Genomic DNA, 20,927 nt, shown 5'->3' on the forward strand with positions numbered 1-20,927 from the left:
AATCAGGAGCTGACAACTTCAAAGGCTCATCATTTCATTTGATTCTGTCAATTGTCCAGATGTTTGTCTATTGACTACTGCTATGAATTGACTTTTTACTGAATTGACCAGATGTTTTGACATCTTGGATCCATGAGCTCAGGCTCTTTCAGCCGGCAAATCTAGATAGAGGCTGTCTCAGACAGCTGTGGAGGTTTGTGCACAGAAATGACAGTCATCCCCATCAGACACATACATATTGTACTTGAGAACAATCACATCAAAGTGGTCACTTAGCTCTTGAAACAGCAGAGAAATTTCAGCTTACAACTATAAATGACAAAGAGAACTAAAAGTACAATTTCTGTTTATCCCACAGGTTCCAAAGTGGGAGTCAAGAAATAAAATAGAGAACTCTCACAGTTATATTTTCTGACATTCTGTTACACCTACAGAAGAATCTGGAGTATTCATTAACATAAAAAAGAATGCAAGTATCTTGGGCCAAACTGTGAAATAACATCAGAAGGTGGGGGAAGGAAGGGGACATAGAAAATGCCTCTAATCTCTGCTACTAGAGAGGGCAAAACAGATAGATAAATTCAATTGTTTAAATTTACAATGTCCTAAAGATGAACAGGGAGTCACACTAAATCCAGAGCCAATAGTAGGCCACTAAGAGGAGCGAACCTGTCCCAGTCAGAAACAAAGCAGATCAAAAGTCAAGTCAATCTACTTTGGATCACCCCAAAACTTGCAACTTGGTTGAGATAGGGAGACAAAGACAAAGAGACACATAGAAAGACTTTGGAACAATAATAAAGAGAAATAGAAAGAGAGCACAAAAGCTATGAAATATCAAATTTAGTTCCTTGGGTGTAAGAATTAAGAATAGTGTGTGTATGTGTGTGTACGTATGTGTGTGTTTGTGTGTATGTATGATCGTGGTTAATCATGACTATTTGAACTCCCTAAATTAATCTATTTATTTAGTGCTATACCAATCAGACTGCCAAGAAACCATTTTAGTAACCTAGAAAAAATAACAACAAAATTCATATGGAAGAACAAAAATTCGAGAATTTCAAAGGAATTAATGAAAAAAAAAATCAAATGAAGGTGGTCTAGCTGAACCTGATCTAGAACTATATTATAAAGCAGCAGTTACCAAAACCATTTGGTATTGGCTAAGAAATAGATTAGTTGATCAGTGGAATAGGTTAAGTTCACAAGACAAAATAGTCAATAACTATAGCAATCTAGTGTCTAGCAATCCTAAAGATCCTTACTTTTGGGATAAGAATTAATTATTTGACAAAAACTGCTGGGAAAACTGGAAATTAGTATGGCAGAAACTAGACATGGACCCACACTTAACACCATAAGATCAAAATGGGTCCATGATTTAGGCATAAAGAATGAGATCATAAATTAATTAGAGGAACAGAGACTCGTGGAGGAGGAAGGAATTTGTGACCAAAGGAGAACTAGAGATCATTATTGATCACAAAATAGAAAATTTTGATTACATCAAATTAAAAAACCTTTGTACAAAGAAAACTAATGCAAACAAGATTAGAAGGGAAACAACAAACTAGGAAAACATTTTTACAGTTAAAGGTTCTGATAAAGGCCTCATTTCCAAAATATATAGAGAACTGACTCTAATTTATAAGAAATCAAGCCGTTCTCCAATTAATAAATGATAAAAGGATATGAACAGACAATTTCAGATGATGAAATTAAAACTATTTTCACTCATATGAAAGGTGTTCCAAACCACTATTGATCAGAGAAATGCAAATTAAGACAACTCTGAGATACCACTACACACCTGTCAGATTGGCTAAGATGACAGGAAAAAATAATGATGAATGTTGGAGGGGATGTGGGAAAACTGGGACACTGATGCATTGTTAGTGGAGTTGTGAATGAATCCAAACATTCTGGAGAGCAATCTGGAATTATGCCCAAAAAGTTATCAAATTGTACATACCCTTTGATCCAGAAGTGCTACTACTGGGCTTATATCCCAAAAAAATACTAAAGAAGGGAAAAAGACATGTATGTGCCAAAATATTTGTGGCAGCCCTTTTTGTAGAGGCCAGAAACTGGAAAATGAATGGATGCCCATCACTTGTAGAATGGTTGGACAAATTGTGGTGTGTGAATATTATGGAATGTTATTGTTCATAAGAAATGACCATCAGGATGATTTTAGAAAGGCCTGGAGAGACTTACATCAACTGATGCTAAGTGAAGTGAACGGAATCAGAAGATTGCTGTATACTTCAACAACAATACCATACGAGGATATATTCTGATGGAAGTGGATATCTTCAACAAAGAGTAGATCTAACTCAGTTCCAATTGATCAATAATGAACAGAATCTGCTACACCCAGAGAAGGAACACTGGAAAATAAGTATAAACTGTTTGCATTTTTATTTTTCTTCCCTGGTTATTTTTACCTGCTGAATCAAATTCTTCCTATGCAACAAGAAATTCTGTTCTGCACACATATATTGTATCTAGGATATAATATAACATATCTAACATGTATAAGATTGCTTGCCATCTAGGAGAGGGGGTGGAGGGAGGGAAGGGAAAAGTTGGAACAAAAGTGAGTGCAAAGGATAATGTTGTAAAAATTACCCATGGATATGTACTGTCAAAAAAAAGTTATAATTAAAAAATATAATTTTAAAAAAATCATGATTACTTGAAATAAAATATCAACCTCACAACATTCTTTAACATGTAGGGACAGAGTAAGGACTTTTTTTGCTCACCAAAATATATTACCAAAGACAATATTAATGTCCTCTTTCCTTTCCTTCTCTTCCTTCCCCTCTTCCTCTCCTCTTCCTCTCTCCTTTCTTCTTGTTTTTCCTCCCCTTCTTCCTCTGTATTGACAGATACATACATATATACATATATATATATATATATACATACATACATACATGTGTGTATAAATTAGCTTATCTAAAGTCAGAGTTAACTATACATGTGTTTATCAATATTAGAAATGATGCTATTCATTTCTTGCTCTGGGTTTTTGCTAGGTTTCAATTGCCATGAGTTTTTTGTTGTCTGTCAATAATCGGAGATTGTTAAGTTCCTAAAACTGTCAGCCTGTGTATCTATTCCCTTAAAGGTTTACCTATACCACAAGAATATAAAGAAGTCAGAGCATGATACCTCATGAGGGTACAAATTGGGGAGAATGTGAAGAACTGCAGCAACAAAAAAGTTAACAGGCTTTCTTGACAAATAGACTAACTCATATCCCTTTCAAGAGCAGAAGTTTACCAAAGTTTATATTGTTCCCTAGATGGAAGCCCTCCCAACAGCTATGATGTGTTGATGTTTTTAAAAGTCTTAGGGACTGGTTACTTAATTGGATCTTTGGCTAAAATGGATGTCAACTTTCAGAAGAAAGAACCAAGGGCCCTCCCAACAGTATCCTTAATCTTGAACTTCTGGTAGGCTATGGGGATTTTCTTTTCAGTAAAGCTGACTGTGATCGTGGCATTAAAATGACCTTACTGGTCATCTGTTTGCAATGCTTTCCTTTCATATTTACACTCATTTGGGAGACAGTCCCCTGGGTTAGGCAGTGGGTATCTAGGTTTCTTTAAATAGATTCCCCTTTGTCTGACTTTTCATATTTTCTTGAACTTTGATGAATGACAGAGAGTCAAACTAGCTACTGCTCTATTTCAAACCCATACCATTTAAGCTTTCTCGTTACCAAGTGTATTCTCTCACTATGAAGCTGTGGGAAGGAGTCTATTATTTGGGGGGTGCCTATTTTATAACTTCAAACAATTATGTTTTGTGGAGAGTCCCTGAGAGCTACTGCTTTTCTTTACAATGTTTTGGTTATTTCTTTAATCATAAACCCCAAATAATGTTGACACAAATCCCTTATGTGCTTTAAAAGGAAATGCTAGATGCTACCCCCTGGGAATTCAGAGAAGGACTTCTCAGAAGTTCAAGGTGAAGAGGAGGATTCACTTGAGTACAACTCTTGTCCAAATTCTTATATAAGAACTACAATTCTGAAGGAGCATAAAAATGGAGTAAATTTTCCTTCTGGTATAGGGCAGAAACAAATGATGAAATTGAACTATTTAAATTATAACTAATAATAGAAACAAAAATAAATGTTATCCAGTAAGCAGTATACTTTTTTCAAACTAAGGTAGGTTGATCCAGTTTTTTGTTTGTTTGTTTGTTGTAAGAGAATCACCTTATTTATTTTCAAAATAAGTTATCTGTACTTTCTGACAGACAATTTCACGGACATATGTAATAAGATTGCAGTTGGATAGAAACTGAGAGAAGATATAATCCAACCCTTTAATTCCTCAAATGTAGAAAAACTGACACTTAAGAAGAGAAAATAATTTTTATAATCTTATAATAAGGTGGTTCTCAGTTATATGATACCTTAAGCATTAAACCAGAATTACATAAATCTATGTTTTTAAAATATTTTGATTACCATTTTTCAATATAATTCTTTTTCTTGTAAATTTCCTTTCTAATGCCTTTGTATTTTATTTTATACATTTAAAAGCATCATTCTGAGAAAGAGTCTATAGGCTTCACTTAGCAGACTACCAAAAGATTTTGTGATACACACAAAAAAAGTGAAGACCACAAGTTTACATGTTCTATTATTCCATTTAGGTATAGGAAATCTTTGAGATTGTCTTGAGCCACATGGTCATTCATAGTCAAGATCCAAACCCAGTTCTTTCCACAATACCACATAATCTTCCCACAGATAGTAGTTTAAAAATAAAGTTGAGATTTGAAATTATATCAGATGTCCTTTCAAAATTACAATTACTTACTAACAAGTTCTTCCATGTAATATAGTTCCTGTCAGCTGTCATAGTAAAGAATTGATTCCCATACTACTTAAATTCTTTAGAAAACTTTGTTTGCACTAGCTCTTTGCTACATTAAGAGCACCTATGTGTGATCTCACCTTTTTTTTTTTTTTTTGCTTGTTATAATTGAGGATTTAATAGGGATGTGAGGGGATCCTACCCTATGAAATACAAGAACAAAAACAGCAACAGAATGACAAGAATAAAATGAAGACTAATAGGAAGGGATAAAAGAAGAAGAATGAGGAAAAGAAGAAGAGAAAGTAGAGAAAGGAAAAGAAGAAACAGAAAATGAAGGAGAAACCAAGAATAATACCTTAACACCCCCTCCCCCCCCCTCTCTTTTTGCTTTGGCAATTAGAATTAAGTGACTTGCCCAGGGTCACGCAGCTAGGAAGTATTATTAAGTGTCTAAGGCCAGATTTAAACTCAAGTCATCCTGAGTTCAGGGCTGGTGGTCTATCCACTATACCAACTAGCTGCCCCATATCTATCTCTTTAGAGAAGTACCTTATTGATAAGTAGCTGAAATTATTCCAAACATGAAAGGATATTTCTAAGCCATTTGGGGGGATATATTTCTGTAGCTAAATTATGATTATTCCCTGGAGGATGGGAGTCAAATGTGGAATTATATTGAAAACTAATGTCATAGCTTTTTTCTTAAACTTCCAGTGACAAAAGAGTGAACTACACTTGAGGTTCCATAACTTGATGTGAACTCCAAAGGACAACTATGTTAAAGTTAATGAGGATTCTATAGATGAAGATGGAGCTAGACTTGATACAACCAGATACTCCACACTAGGGAGTCAGATCTCTTTACTTAAGGAAGACCTACTGCCATGTTACTCTTTATAAGGATATTAACTATAGAAGGATTAGGACATGCTCAAGACTAGTAAAACATTAGGGCTTGTAGTTTATTGATATTGCTGGCCTAAGTGGTCATCACTAAGAGGAAAATTGAGAGAGGAAATTGAAATTGGAAATAATCTAATAGAGAATCTCAATTCCAGTAGATCCTTCAAGAAATTAGATTTTAGTAGGGCCAGCCAATCAAACCTATTCAGTAAAGATTAAAAATCCAGGTTGAATGGATGCCTCTTGATATATTGGATCTTGAGTTCAGATGATCTAGTAAACAAAGAACTTGAGAACGTTTGGAATATAAAAACAAAGAGATTGATATTTTAAGACTAGAAGCACAGTGAACATTCATTTCTTCTATCAATTTCCTCCTACAGTTTGATTTATGTCCAATCAAGGAGACTCTGGGATTTGGCAAGGGGAGACTTTTTAAACTATTTCCCCTTAGATTTCAAACTCAAGGAAAAGAGGGGCTGATGTTGGAATGAAAATATTAAGTATGTGGTTCTCCTCCTTAGTGAGAAAGTATAGATAACCTCCTAGCTTTAGGGATGTTGGGAAGTTTAAAAAGAAAAAAAGATCTCAAGTTATAATTTTCTCCATTCCTCATTCAAGACAGAGAGCTAGTAATTGTACTAGGAATAAACAAGTCTGTCTCCATTATGTCCATTTCTGAGAGATAATGTGTTCTGTCTTCTGGTTCAGGAACAATTTATTCAGGTACACAACTAAGTCAATAATATGTTAAAAACTGATGAGAACCCTATTGTTTGTCATAGCTCTTAGGGGAGTATGATTTTTCTTATAGATTCATTTTCTTCAGACCATATTGCCTCTGTTCCATCCATCTTACCACTGAAACCACTTAGAACTTGGCCCTTGTATGACATAAGTGGCCAGTGAGTTCACCTAACCAGAATATCAGAGGGGCTGACAAGGAAGAACTGGAACAGAGGCCCCTTGTTTGTGGATTGAGATCCTGCAAGTTGCCCATGGACAATCAACTTGCACCTGGGAGTCATGACAACTGCATGAGCTAGTGACTAGATAGAGATTTGGGGAGATTTTTCTGGTGGGTCTATCATAGATTTTTCAAATGACAATAGTGAGAGGAATTTTATATTCTGGGTTTGCTATGAGTCACAGGATGAAAAATTAGTAGGATTGTAAATTTTTACCATTGAGGTAGTCTAACACACTAATAGAGGTGGACTTGAATCTAAAGGAAAGACTTTCATTATATTTTTTAAATATAGCCCAACAGAGAGGATGCAATTAGAAGTTTGCAGTTAAACGAGAGGGTAAAGGTATGAAAAAATAGAAGTTTTTTAAGCAGGCAATTTCTCATATAGAGTAAAAAAGAGAGAGACATGAATTTGCATTAAGTTATCCCCTATCCCTGACACCATGTTTAGACCCATGATGCAAAAGATAGAACCAAGAAAACTATAATCAAGAATGATAGTCTCCCCTAAAAGCAAAGTAGTTTGGGTTTGGGATGCATAAGGATGGAAAGATATATGCTCTTTAGGGCACAAAAATAATTCCCATAGAGTTTAAGTGGTACATAAAAATATAATTTCAGAGTGATCCTTGATTACCCAGAGTAAACCTTTTATTTTGGTAGTAAACTGCAGTGCAAATATAGCCTCAATCACTTTCTAGCTGTGTTACCTTGGATAAATAATTTAACCCTGTTTGCCTCAGTTTCCTTATCTGTAAAATGAACTTGAAAAGGAAATGACAAATCACTTCAGTATCTCTGCCAAGAAAATCTTTTAAAATGGTGTCATAAAGAGTTGGACATACCTGAAACACAACAATAATTGTTTGAACCAAAATGCATTCTTAGACATCTAATTTTAACAAGGAAAAAGGAATTCAGAAAAGTTCAAAATAATTCTGAGTCATAATGATTGAAAAAAACTTTAAATAGGAAGTAAAATTTCAAAGATGGTTAATATTAGAATGTAAGCTCCTCTATTGCAGGTATTGTCTTTTGCCTGTTTTTGTATGCACAGTGCCTTACACATAGTAGTCACTTAATAAAATTTTATTGATTGATTAATGATGGATAGAGGGAATTTATGACAAAAATGGTATAAGTAATAGTTTGAAATGTACATGATGTCTTAAGGAAACAAAGAGAAGATCACTCTGATCAAAGTTGTAAAGGAATGGGGAGGAGCTATAAATTCTTGAGGAGTTGATTGTGATGTAACAAAAGTGAAATTTCATAAAAAGACTTATCTGGCAGAGTTTCAATTGCATAGGAATGGGTTTGGAGAGGGTGAGGAGAGACTAGAAGAAGAGAGACCAAATAGAAAGCTCTTGTAGTAACTGAGGCATGGTACCAGGTAGGTAAGTTTGGGAAAGGAGGGAATCTGAAAAACATTTTCAAACTTGAAAATAAGATATAGAAAAGCAGGAAAAGTCAAAAACGATGCCAAATGTTTAATCTCAGAGACGGATAACTGCAATAGATAACTTAAGAAAAGAATTAGTGTAAGAAAGAGAAATGATGAAAGTTCAGTTTTTGACATTCTGAATATCAAGTGACAGTGAGATATCCAAGGGGAGATGTCTTGTAGGCAGTTGAAAATATTTGACTATTAATAGAATAGCAGAATTTTACAGTAAAAAGGTCTTTAGTCCAATCCCCTAATTCTACCTGTGACCAAAATAATGACTAAAGAAGATAAATGATGTGTTGAAGGACACACAACTAATTAGTAGCTGAGCCAAATCTAGAGCCCAGGTCTCCCAAGTCTCAGCACGGTTTTTATTGCATCATAAATGACATATAATAGTAATTTCAAAACTTAAACACATTAATTATGCCTAAAGTTTTCATGAATTAAACAAAGACATTTTCTAAATAACATTTACCACATTTAAAAAATCTTAACAATATCAAGACCTCCTATTTGCAAGTGTCCATAGAAGCCATCTATCCTACACAGACTTGACCAAAAATTCCTCTATGATCTAGGAAGTGGTAATTAGGGCTTGGCTTGAAAACTCCACTGATGGAGAGTTCACATGAGGTAACTGTTGTGAAGCACTTTATTTATTTAGATAGCATTAAAGGGTAGAAAGTTCTTCCTTTCATCAGCTCTAAATTCCCATCTTTCCAAATTCCACCCTTTGCTCCAAGTTCTCTCTACCCTACAAGACTAAGTAGAACAAATCTATTGCCTCCTCCATTTAAGAGCCTTCACCTACATATCTTTTATTTTCAGGTTCAACCTTCCTCACTGCTTCAGTTTTTTTATACATGGCATCATCTTAAAACATTTCACTATCCTAGACATATATAATCTTAACAATGTCTTTCATAAAATGTGGTTTCCTCATCTGAGGACAAAATGCTGTCTGATCAAACTTGGTAGAGTTCAGAGATGCTCTCTTGTACAGTATATCATTCTGAATTTAGTCAAGAATGTAAAAGCTTTGGGGGAATTTTCATATTCACATTTCATATTCATATATTTCATATCTGTTATCAATTCATTAAAAAAGTTTTTTTCAAGTGAACTACAATTTAGATAAGTTTTCTCCATATTATGCTTGTAAAGCAAGTGTAAAACTTTATCTTTATTGTGTAAGACTCCATTATGCTTGCAACACAGGTGTAAGACTTCATTTTTGTTAAATTTAATTTTATTAGATTCAACTCAATGTATAGTATATCAAGACATTTTTGTATCCTGACTTTTTTACTCAGTGAGCTAGCTATTCTTCATATGTTCCTCTCATCTGAAAATTTAGTATGTCATCTATGACTTTATCCAAGTCACTGAGAGACACAAAGGCAAACCACAGATCCCTGGATTATTCTTTGAGAAACATCCAACTTGGCCTCCAACTACTAATTACTATTTCCTCCAGCACTTCAATGAGTTCTGAATCTATTTGATTACTCTATTATATAGGCCAGGAATTTTTAACCTACCATGAAATTGTTGGGAGACCAAGACAGAAACAAAAATAGAGACAGACACAGAGACACACAGAGGGACAGAGACAGAGAATACATACATATATAACATGCATACATAAGAGATAGAAATAGCAATAGTGAGAGAGGAAAAAAAGAGAGAGACTGAGAAAGACAGAGAGACAAACAAGTAGACAGAGAGAATACATACATACACACCTAAGAGATAGAAATAGCAATAGTGAGAGAGGAGGGGTGGAGGCAAGAAGAGAGAAAGGAAAAGAGAGAAAGAGAGAGAGAAAGGTGGAGAAAGAGACAGAGAGAGGGAGAGGGAGAGGGAGAAGAAAAACTTTTTCAATGTAGTTTTCTTTTAATTTTATGTATTTTGTTTTAAGTGGTTAACATAATCCACACTGCTAAAGAGGTTCATGAATAGAGAACACTTTCTCAGGTCCATCTATTTCTATTTTTTCACATAGGATGAGAAACTGTCAAATACTTTGCTAAAATATAACACCTTAGTGAACCTAATCAAAAAAAGACATAAGGTTAGTCTGGCATACTCATTTTTTTTTTTATCGACTCTGATCACTGCTTTTATTTCTACATCTTTGCTTACTATCCCTTTAATAATACATTCTACAATTGTAGCCATAATCAAAGTCAAACCCATTCTATTTTGACCTAGTAGAGGATTTTCTTTTTGAAAATCAAGTTATTTGGCTGTCTCCAATACTATACTACCACTTCAGTAAATCATGATCTTCTAGAAGTCACTGATAAAGACTCCTTATCCACATCAGCTTATGTCAGATTTCAGCTCCCTATAAGCCATGTCTTTGTTCTGTCCTTCTGTCATTTTTTTTAACAGAGAAACTAGTGGGGGACACAAGTTAACCAGTTCTCAATTCTCTCATTTACCATTGCCTCAACCTGAGCATTAATCCTATTTCTCCATTGATCTCTTCTTATCCCAAAATAACTAAAAATCTCCTTTTTGTTATACCTAGCTTTGCTTTCTGGTCTCAATTTTCTGAACATAAAACTCCTTACACTATTCATATAGGACAGTATTACAATTTTATACTGATTTTTTAAAAATTTCCCTTAATTTTATATCCATATCTATTAAAAATAAAAGTTTATTGATGAGCTTCTTAGTGGATCTACATCAGTTTCTTTAGACAGATTTTTTTCTTTCTCAATGGAACTGTTTCTTTTTGTATCTCAAAAACTTCATTCTTGAGAGCTTCCTATATTTTTTGAACTTACTTCCCCTGTAGAATTTTAAGACTACAATCCTATTTGTCTTCCTCTGAATTCTTCAGAATTTATGGTACAAGTCAAATTTCCATTTTTCTTCTTCTCTATCACTAATTCCAAGGTGGGATAGTTATTTTTCTTCTTAGCAACCAGTTCTTCCTTCTTGGTGAAAAAAATCAGATCCACAATAAAATTTCCTTCCCTTCTTTTGTTCAACTACCTTTTGTAGACTGAAATGATGACAAATGGAAAGTATATTAGAATAAGTTGAAAAAATTAGACATTTGGTTCTATGAATGTCAGAGGTGAAATCCAAGCACAAAACAGTTAAAGTTTTAAAAGCACCCTGAAGAGGTAAAACCCTTATAATTGAGGGGAGAAAAGGAAGAGGAAGGTTAAGCTAGAGGCAAGTGTTAGACTTCCTCTTCCCATCCTTCCTCCCCATTCCTGCACTGACTAGGTGATGGTTTTATGCACTTCAAAAGGTCACAATATCTCTAGTTCACATTTGTAATATTCATGGTGTCCATCAGAGCTAGTAGCACTGTTCTCCAGCAGCAGTGTAGCAAGGACAAAATATACACAATAAGAAAAGGAATTGTCATGAAACATGAGCCCCTTATGTTGGAATTCAAATAAGGTACCAATTCTTGGAGCTAAGCAGAAATTTACACCATAGGGCAACTTTATTAACACTCCATAAAGGGAAAAAAGGACCTTCAAAAGCCAAGACTTTTGAGTTAGCCATTTAGGCACATTGGTTCTCTGTCTGAACCTACCATCTTCAGGAACATTATATAAAAGGGGACCCTATGCCTGTGGTTTAAGGAAATGTTTTGGAGCAAGTATTCAGATTACCCTTAGGAAATAGTCATTTTTAAAATGCAATTAACTCTAGCTGATTAATTTTTGATAAATATGGAGCATACTAGATAGAGCTTTTTCTTGGTAGTACTGGAAAACTCTTAGTCCCTTGGGGTTGCTCTCTGCCTAAGAGCAAAAGCAGTAGTTTTTACCAGCCAACCAGCAGTCACCAGAGAAGAGGAAGAAGGCCTGAAAAAAAAAAGAAAGGAAGGGGGTGGCTACACTTAGTCCCAAGTGTTCACTGTTCTAATTCCTTTTTCTCCTTTGAATCACATTTCTCACACCTCCAAGCTGCTATGTTCCTTCTGCTTCTTCAATTCTTTGTTTTCATGTTGAAGCTCTTACTCAATATTAAACTCTAAGTTTCAGTAACTTAATTCCTCAGTAATTCTTTCTCATAACCTGGAGAGTGTAAAAGCATTCTTGGGATCTTTATTCTTTTCCAAGAGGGAGAAGCTAGAACTTCAAACACAAAGAGCCATGGTAGGAAAACAAACCTTCAACATTCAACAAATTCATTGTGAAATTATTCTAGTTCTTTATATGTACTAGAAGTGATATACTTGTCTTTCTTGCTAGTAGCTCCTCTAAGTTCTAATGTAAAGAAGACTTGGGCTATATTAATTTATTGCAGAGGTTCTTGGGAATTGGCAAGCATCTTGCCATACTTTGCAGATTAAAAAAAAAAAAAAAAGTTACATCTAGCTGATAGCACATTGAAAAGCAAAAAATTCTCCAATAAAGTACTAATCCAATGTTCTTTTGTGACTTTTATCCTGTCACTGGTCTTTGATGACTATGGAATAAAGAGTGAGCTGACAACTGTGCAATTCTGTTTTACTTAAATCCAATTCACACATCAGTAAACATATTACTCTATTGTGTCACTGGTTGTCTTCCAAAACAAAAGACAAACAACAATATTATAACACAGAAGTTCTCCAAAATTATATGCTAGTAGAATACAGATCTTGAAAACTTCTAGCAACTAGAAAGCCCTCGAGTTTGAACACAATCATTAATTATATGCATATTATCTAGGAGCCAGCCAACTTAATTTTAAAGAGTTTAGTTACTAGGTAGACAAATAGATTATTTTTTCTTAGCCACAACAAGTTTCTAAAGTACAGAGGGATTACAATCTACACTGATAAAGGAGTAAATTACAGATCGTTTAAATATTGAAAACAGAATAATAGTTAATTATGTAATGCTGGAGAAAATGAGGCAAGATAGAGATTAGAGAGTTTTTAATATTTTATTTGGAAGGGAGAGATTTATTGAGACCAAATGGATTCATGGTTTCGTCCCAGGGCTGAAAGAGACTATCATCTCCAAGAATCCAGCCTCCAGCAGCCAATGCAAGTTCTCAGTGACATATTTATAAACAGTAGCTAAACAAAGGTAGGGGAGTGAAGTCCAAACTCTGGTGAGTGGAATCTCTAGTCAGGAACCATCAACTGGGCTCTGACAGGTTGGGGGGAGGAGGGGTAGGACCATAAATTCTAACAAGCTAGGAGTTAAGAAAGTACCTGACTAGAGACAGAAAGTCTAGTTTCCTTTTTTGAGTTTACACATTGACAATTTATAACCTTAGAGCAAATAGCCCTGAGTTATATCAGTCTTCATGAACCAGAGGGGAGGTTTATAACTAAGGGGATTGAGGCAGAACAATTAAGGAAACTGAGGCAGGACCAATTAGGGAAACTGAGGCAGAACAATTAGAGAACCTGAGTCAGGACAATAAAAAAGAACTGTGGCACAACAAATTATTGCTTAATTTTTACAAAGTGACTAACACATTATTGCATTTGATTTTTATAAGAATTCAATGAATGTCCAATAGATAAATGTCAATGGATATAAATAGGTTTCAAAAGAAAAAATGCAAAGCAGTAACAACCACATTAAAAAAAAAAATGTTCCAAAGCTTTAATAATAAGAAAAATGAAAATCAAAACAACCCTGAGATTTTAACTCACACCCTACAAATTAGAAAAAAAAATGACCAAAATGCAACAGCCAATGTTGGAGAGGTTATGGAAGAATAGATACATTAATAATATTGTTGGTAGAGCTGTGAAATGGTACTATCATTTTGAAAAGGAATTTGAAATTACACAAAGTGACTAAAATTTCCATACCCTTTAAACCAGGGACTTCATTCCTAAGTTTAAATGCAGAAGGAAAAATAAGAGGAGGAGGGGAAAAAAAGAAGAGCTGATATATATTTAGCATCTTCGATGCACTAAGCACAGTGCTAAACAGTTTACAATTATTATCTTATTTGAGCCTCACAACAATCCAAGGAAGTAAGTGCTATTATTTTTCCTTTTTTACAGATAAGGAAACTGAGGCAAAGGAGGTTTAAATGACTTGCCAAGAGTCAAAATTAGTAAATATCGAGGTCATATTTGAAGTCATATTCCTGACTCCAGGCCAGTGCTCTCTTCTCTGGCTTCCTAATATAGGAAAAAAGTCCCCACATGCTATGAAATATAGCACTTTTTTGTTACAACTTAGAATTGGTGGTAAAAAGAGTAAATGCCCATCAATCAGGGAATAGCTAAGCAGAAAGACAATGGAATATTACAATACCATAAGAAATGATGTGTGATGCATACAGAGAAACATGGAAATATTTTTATGAACTGATGCATGAAGTAAGCAGAGCCAAGAAAACAATATACCCAGTAAATACAATAATGTAAATGGAAAGAACTAAACACCAAAAAAATTCAAAAATAAATTTGACAAAAATATGAAGATCAAACAGGACTACTCTCTTTGTGGCAATTTTACACATTCACATGTTTTTGGACTTTTAATGTATCAAACAGTTGTGCCCTTTTTTTGATTCCCCACAAATAGTATTTTGCATATGGCAGAAGGGAATACTTGGGATAATATGTTAATGTAAGGAATAGAAAAGACCAGTAACAATTTAAAAAAAAAATTAAACATATTTAAAAGAACCCTATAGAAGGAGGGTACAAATGTTATCCATCAGATTGTAAGATCCTTAAGGGCAGGGACACTCTTTTAACTTTTTTTTTTTGGATCCCCAACATTTAGTATGATGCCTGAAATCTATTAGGTGCTTAATAAATATTTTATTGATAGCTCCATTTTTCATATATTGGAAAATAACCTTAGAGTCCCCAGCCATATTAGGGGCAAAACTGGAAATCTGACTCAATTATCCTGATTCCTAGTTCTAGTGATCCTTGCATTATTTATTTGTTGTGCAGTTGATTTTCAGTTGTGCTTCACTTTTCATGACCCCAATTGCAGATTTCTTGGCAGAGATATTGGAGTAGTTTTTCATTTCATTCTATGTCTCATTTTACAGATGAGGAAATAGAGATAACAGAATTAAGTGATTTGTCAGAGGTCATACAGCTAAAGAGTGTCTGAGCTCAGACTTGAACTCAGGAAGATGAGTCTTCCTGACTCCAGTCCTGCTTCTCTTCATAGCTGCATCACATTATATTTTTGAATAATGAAAATAGTGGTAAATGAATAAACAATGCCAATCCCTAACCCCTGCAAAGTAAATTATAATTTTTGAGAGGATTTTGTTTACAGACCAAAGATAATTTCATATTGTTTTGATTTAGACAATAGTGTATTCACATCATGTATGGTGTCCTTCAAATGTCCCTAGAAAGAAAAATAGTTAAATGATTGAATAAATAATCATATAGCACTTAATATATTAATAAATTGATAAGTATTATGTTAATTATTATTCATGATATTAATAAAATCATTCTCTGATATATCATAAAATATACTGTAGTATAACGAAAAGGTTGCTCAGTTTAGAGTCATGAAAACTGTTTTAATCTCAAATAGCCATTTAAAACCTGCATGACCTTGAGCAAGTCACTTATGTCTATGTATCTCAATTTTCTCATATTTGAAAGGAAGGGATTGACCTAAAATAATCCTTAAACTCCCTTTCAGCTATAGAGTTATGATACCATGATCAATATGTTATCAGGTTTTATCCCCCAAAATTCTTCTTTTGAGGTTAGTTTCTGAGAATTTTTAACAATCATTTTAGCCTGAAAATCTCATCAATTTTGGCATTAAGCAGAGACAATTCAGCCAGCAAGAAGCTCCTTCTAATTGGGGGTGATCAGCAGGGTCATATCCAATTTGATCAAGGTATCTTAAGACAGAAACCTTGGTTTTATTTTTGACACAAAGTTTTTTTTTTTTCATCTACTTCTGCTCTCCAGCAAGGTCATGTCATTGTCAACTATTTAGATGGTTAAAATTAGAAAATTCATAACCACTCTAGCAGCTGAAACATTAGTCTATGTTCCTGAGATTTTGCATTAAAACAGTTGCAGTATTCTGCAATAAGAACCTGTCTTTTTTTTTTTTTTTTTCTGGCTTAAAAATGGGCTCAGCACAAAGCAATGCTTTTTGTCATATGTATCTTATTCTACTCAAAGTAATCCTCCTCAGATAGTTCATTCAAATACTATCTTAATGATTCACTGGAAACTGTTGAATCAATTTTACTTTATAGATCCTTTATTTCATGGCAGCATTATATCTAAATAATATTATCTGTCTTGGTCCACTCATGAGAACTATAATACAAATTTAATAGTCTACTCAATATTACATGAGACACAACTTGATTAATTCTTAGCAAAAATGCCCCATCATTTTAAAGTTAGATGAAATTCATAGGATTCTAAAATAGGGACCCTTAGAGATTCATGTAGAATTCATTATCATTCCTTAAAAACCATCCCTTCTCTAAACTTCTCCATTTTTATTGACATCACTAATTTTTCAGTCACCTAAGATTTTGCAACCTAAGAGCCATCTTTGCTTCTTTCTTATCCTTTATCCTGACAAGTAAGTTGACAGATTTTATTGATTCTATCTCCTCAATATCTTTAATACCCATCTTCATTCCAGTCATACAACTATCAACCCAAGTCAGATTCTCATAACCTGTCACACAAACTATTGGAAAACTTTTGAATTGAAGATCCTACCACAAGTCTCTCCACTCATAAACCTATCATCTATACATCAATAAGTATTATGCATTCCTGTGTTAGACACTAGGGATGCAAATATGAAAGTGAAATATTCTCATCCTTCAAGAAACTTTTGCTCCATCAGAAGAAAAATATACAAATTCTATGTTTATATATAGGCTTTGGGGAGAGGGAGTGAGAAGGCAATAGAAGGCACTAGAAGTTAAATTGTATTTAAACTGAATTTTGAAGAAAGTTTCTCTAAGAAATAGTAAGAAGGTGTGTGTACTGCCTATAGATGTGGAGAATGAGAATAGGACATTCTATGTAAGGAAAAATAAAGTCAATTTGATTGAAATATAATAGAGTTCAGTGAAGGCAGGAAAGATCCCGGTGCTTTGGATAGCTGGCACTCACCAGGACTGAAAGATGTGCTTTCATTCAAGAAGAATGATGGTATGTGGACCATTCTCAGAAGGAATTACAGAATTGGAGAACTGCAGAAACCTAGTCTGTCCAGAACTTGCAGTAGCCAAACCAAGTGTGACCTATCTGTTGGAGAGATGGGAAGCACCTTGGATGCTGGAGAGAAGTTGTCTCAAGAAGCTCTTCAGGTCTGCGTTTAACTATTAGAGATTCTATCTAATATTCCACTGATAGAATTGCTCTCTCCTATTACCTTGTCTTTGCTCAAACAACATCCTTATCTCTAGCTCTTAAAACTTCCTTCAAGATTCAACTTCCATGGGAAGCCTACAATGGTCTTTCCAGCTGGCTTTTCCCCCAAACGATCTTGTTTTCTTATTATGCATATGTGCTCTTATACCTTTACATGTCTTCCACATTAGAATATAAGTTGACTGAGGGAGGAAACTGTTTCACTATTTTTTTTCCATGTACCCTAATATGTCATCTGCTATGCAGTAAGAGTTGTTGGTTGGTTCTAATATATAATGAGTCCGTTTGCCTGGCATTTAAAATTCTTCACAATACGGATGCCACTGATCTTTCCAGATACTTTAATTTCATTCTCCATCACACTTTCTATATTTAGCCAGACTGAGTTATTTGCTCTTCCTTGTGCACAAAATTTTATATACTGCCTCCGTGCAATTATCAGGTTGCTCCCTATCGCTGGTAAGCATTCTCTTCTCTCTGTGGTCTCTTAAAATCCCTATTTGAAAGCTCAGCTTGTCACTTTTTACCCAAAACCTTTTCTGATCCTCTTAGTTGATACTATACCAAATTCCTGAAATGATCTTCTATTTATTCAATATTTTGTATTCCTCTAATAATCTCCTTGAGGTCAAGGACTATTTCTTTTTGTCTTTCTCTAATACTGAACATTGTACCCTGCACAATGTTGGTGACATTTCTTGAATTGAATTCTATCTTCCAGTTCAGGCTTTCTTGAGCTTTGTGTGGTCCTCTTTGGCAGTTTTTTTGAAGCCTATAGACTCTTTATCAGAAATTATGCTTTTAAATTATGTATAGTCCTTGTATACATATATAATGTGTATGTATGTTTATATGAAAGTATGTATATATGCACACATCTGTTTCCATTTAAATACATGAGTCTAAACAAAAAATATATATAATATGTAACATGTAACATGCTTAAATATAAACATATATTTGTGATCTTAAAGAAACTAATTATATTAAAATATTATTTTCAGGATATTAAAATATAAAAAGTTCATGCACCTATTGAAGTATTTCAATGAATTTCAGATTATAAATCCATATTCTACTCCAATCATGTTACAAATAGAAATATCAAGCCCAACAGAAGTATTTTTGGAGAAAATAAGTCAATAAACAAGCATTTGTTGAGGGCCAATTATGCACCAATACTGTGCTATGTCCTAGAATACAATACAAAGAAGGAAACAATTTCAACTATCCAGGACTTTAAATTCTAATGGAGGAGACAACTACACATATGAGTATATGGAATAAATATGAAGAGAATACATATAGATCAATTCAAATCAATTAAATGCAACAGTTGGGAAGCCGTTAGGAAGATCAAGAAGATTTTCCTGTAAAAGTTATATTTGAGTTGTGTCTTAAATGAAAGGAGAGATTCTATAAAATAAAGCTGATCAGGGAGTGTATTCCTGAAATAAAAGATATAAGAAATGGAGTATCATGTGTGAGGAATAGAGAGAAGTCCTGTTAGATAGGACTACAGAGTATGAGAGAGAGAGAATATTATAAAACAAGAGTGGAAAGATAAGTTGGGGCCACATTGTGAAGGATTTTTTAAAAATTTTCAACTGGAGAATTAATATTCTATCTTGTAAGCAAGAAAGAAACAATGGGCTGAATGGAGTCAGTAGTAACATGGTTATATTTACATTTAAGTAATATTACTTTAGAAACCAAGATGACAGAGTAGCATGATAGCCAAGATCTCCCAACACATCCCTCAAAATAATTTTAAAATACTTCAAATTAAATTGTATAGCAGCAGAGTCAACCAAAGGTCAGAATGAGAATTCTTCCAGTCCAAGATAATATAGGAGGATGCAAGGAGAACACTGTAATACAGCAGTGGAGACTGGCCACACAAATGTAACACCACTGGTGGACTTGATGATGGTGACAGCAGTTTGGGGAGTTGTCATAACAAAGTTGGTTAGAGGATTGAACAACCAATCAGAAATTGGTTAGAAATAGAAAATTCACAAGCTTGCAGGACTAGTCCAGGTCACAGTTCAAGGATATAGAGATGCACTTTCACCCAAAGAGCAGGGGGACTGAAGAATACTATCACTTGAGGCTACAAGAGATAAAGGTTCCTTCTTGGGTAAGTATCAGAGAACAGACCAATAAAATAGTAAAAAACTTATTCTAGGATTCCTTCATCTCAGAAGCACCAAACACTTCCAATCCCCCAGAACTAGCTCAGAAAACAAAAATGCAAGAACTGCTTAAAGTGTAGGACAGTGTCCTTTCAACACCAGGAACAGAGTCCAACATTAGTACAAGTTCAAAATCAAGATATATACTAGAAGAAAGAGCAAAACAAAGAGAAAAAATAATCTGACCACAAAAATGTACTATTGTGAAAGAACTCAAACTCCAACACAAACTCAGAGGACAGTGATGTCAAAATAGCTACTACAAGAAAAGACCATGGGGGAGGAATTGTGAAAAGAATAACTTAGAAAGTTAAAAAAAAAATTCTAAAATAAAATAAGACAGATAAAGGGAAAAAATAGGTAAAGAAAATTACAAAAATACAGTTAATAGTTTTGTTAAAAGGTGTACATAAATACTGAAGAAAAACTACATCTTGAAAACAGAATTGACCTTATGATAAAAGGTATACAAAATTTTACTGGAAATAACTTCAGAAAAAGTACAACTGACTAAATGGAAGAAGAGTCCCCAAAACTGCATGAAGAACATAATTTCTTAAAAATCAGATTTGGACAAATGGAAGATGATGACTTTTGAGACATCATGAAACAAACAAAAAGTCAAAAAAAAAAACCTTAAAAAATGATCAGGAAAATAGATTGAGGAAACATAATTTAAGAATTATTAAACTATCTGAAAGTTCTGATAAAAGAAATTACAAATAACTATTTCCCAAAATATCCTAAAAACCAGGGGGTAAAACAGAAATTGAAAAAAAAAAATATATATATACTGATCACCACCTGAGAGATGCAAAAATTAATATAGCCAGAAATATAATAGCCAATTTCAAAGCTCCCAGGTTAAAGAAAAAATAATTCAAGCTTCCAGGAAGAAACAATTCAAATATTTTGGAACCATACTAAGGATCATAAAAAATTTAGCAGCTACGATCTTAAAAAAAAAAAAAAAAAGAACTTTTATTGTGATATGACAGAAGGCAAAGGAGCTAGAATTGCAACCAAGAATAATCTACTCAGCAAAACTAATAATCCTTCAGGAGAAAAATAAATGTAAATTTAATGAAAGAGGACTTTCAAATATTCCTGATGAAAAGACTAAAAATGAATAAAAAATTTGACTTTCAAATATCACTCAAAGAGTAGCATAAAAAGGTAAACATGAAAGAAAAATGAAGGGGATTCAATGAGGTTAAGTTAT

The sequence above is a fragment of the Sminthopsis crassicaudata genome, chromosome 2 (genome assembly GCF_048593235.1).
Source record: "Sminthopsis crassicaudata isolate SCR6 chromosome 2, ASM4859323v1, whole genome shotgun sequence".
In the NCBI taxonomy this organism is placed as follows: domain Eukaryota; kingdom Metazoa; phylum Chordata; class Mammalia; order Dasyuromorphia; family Dasyuridae; genus Sminthopsis; species Sminthopsis crassicaudata.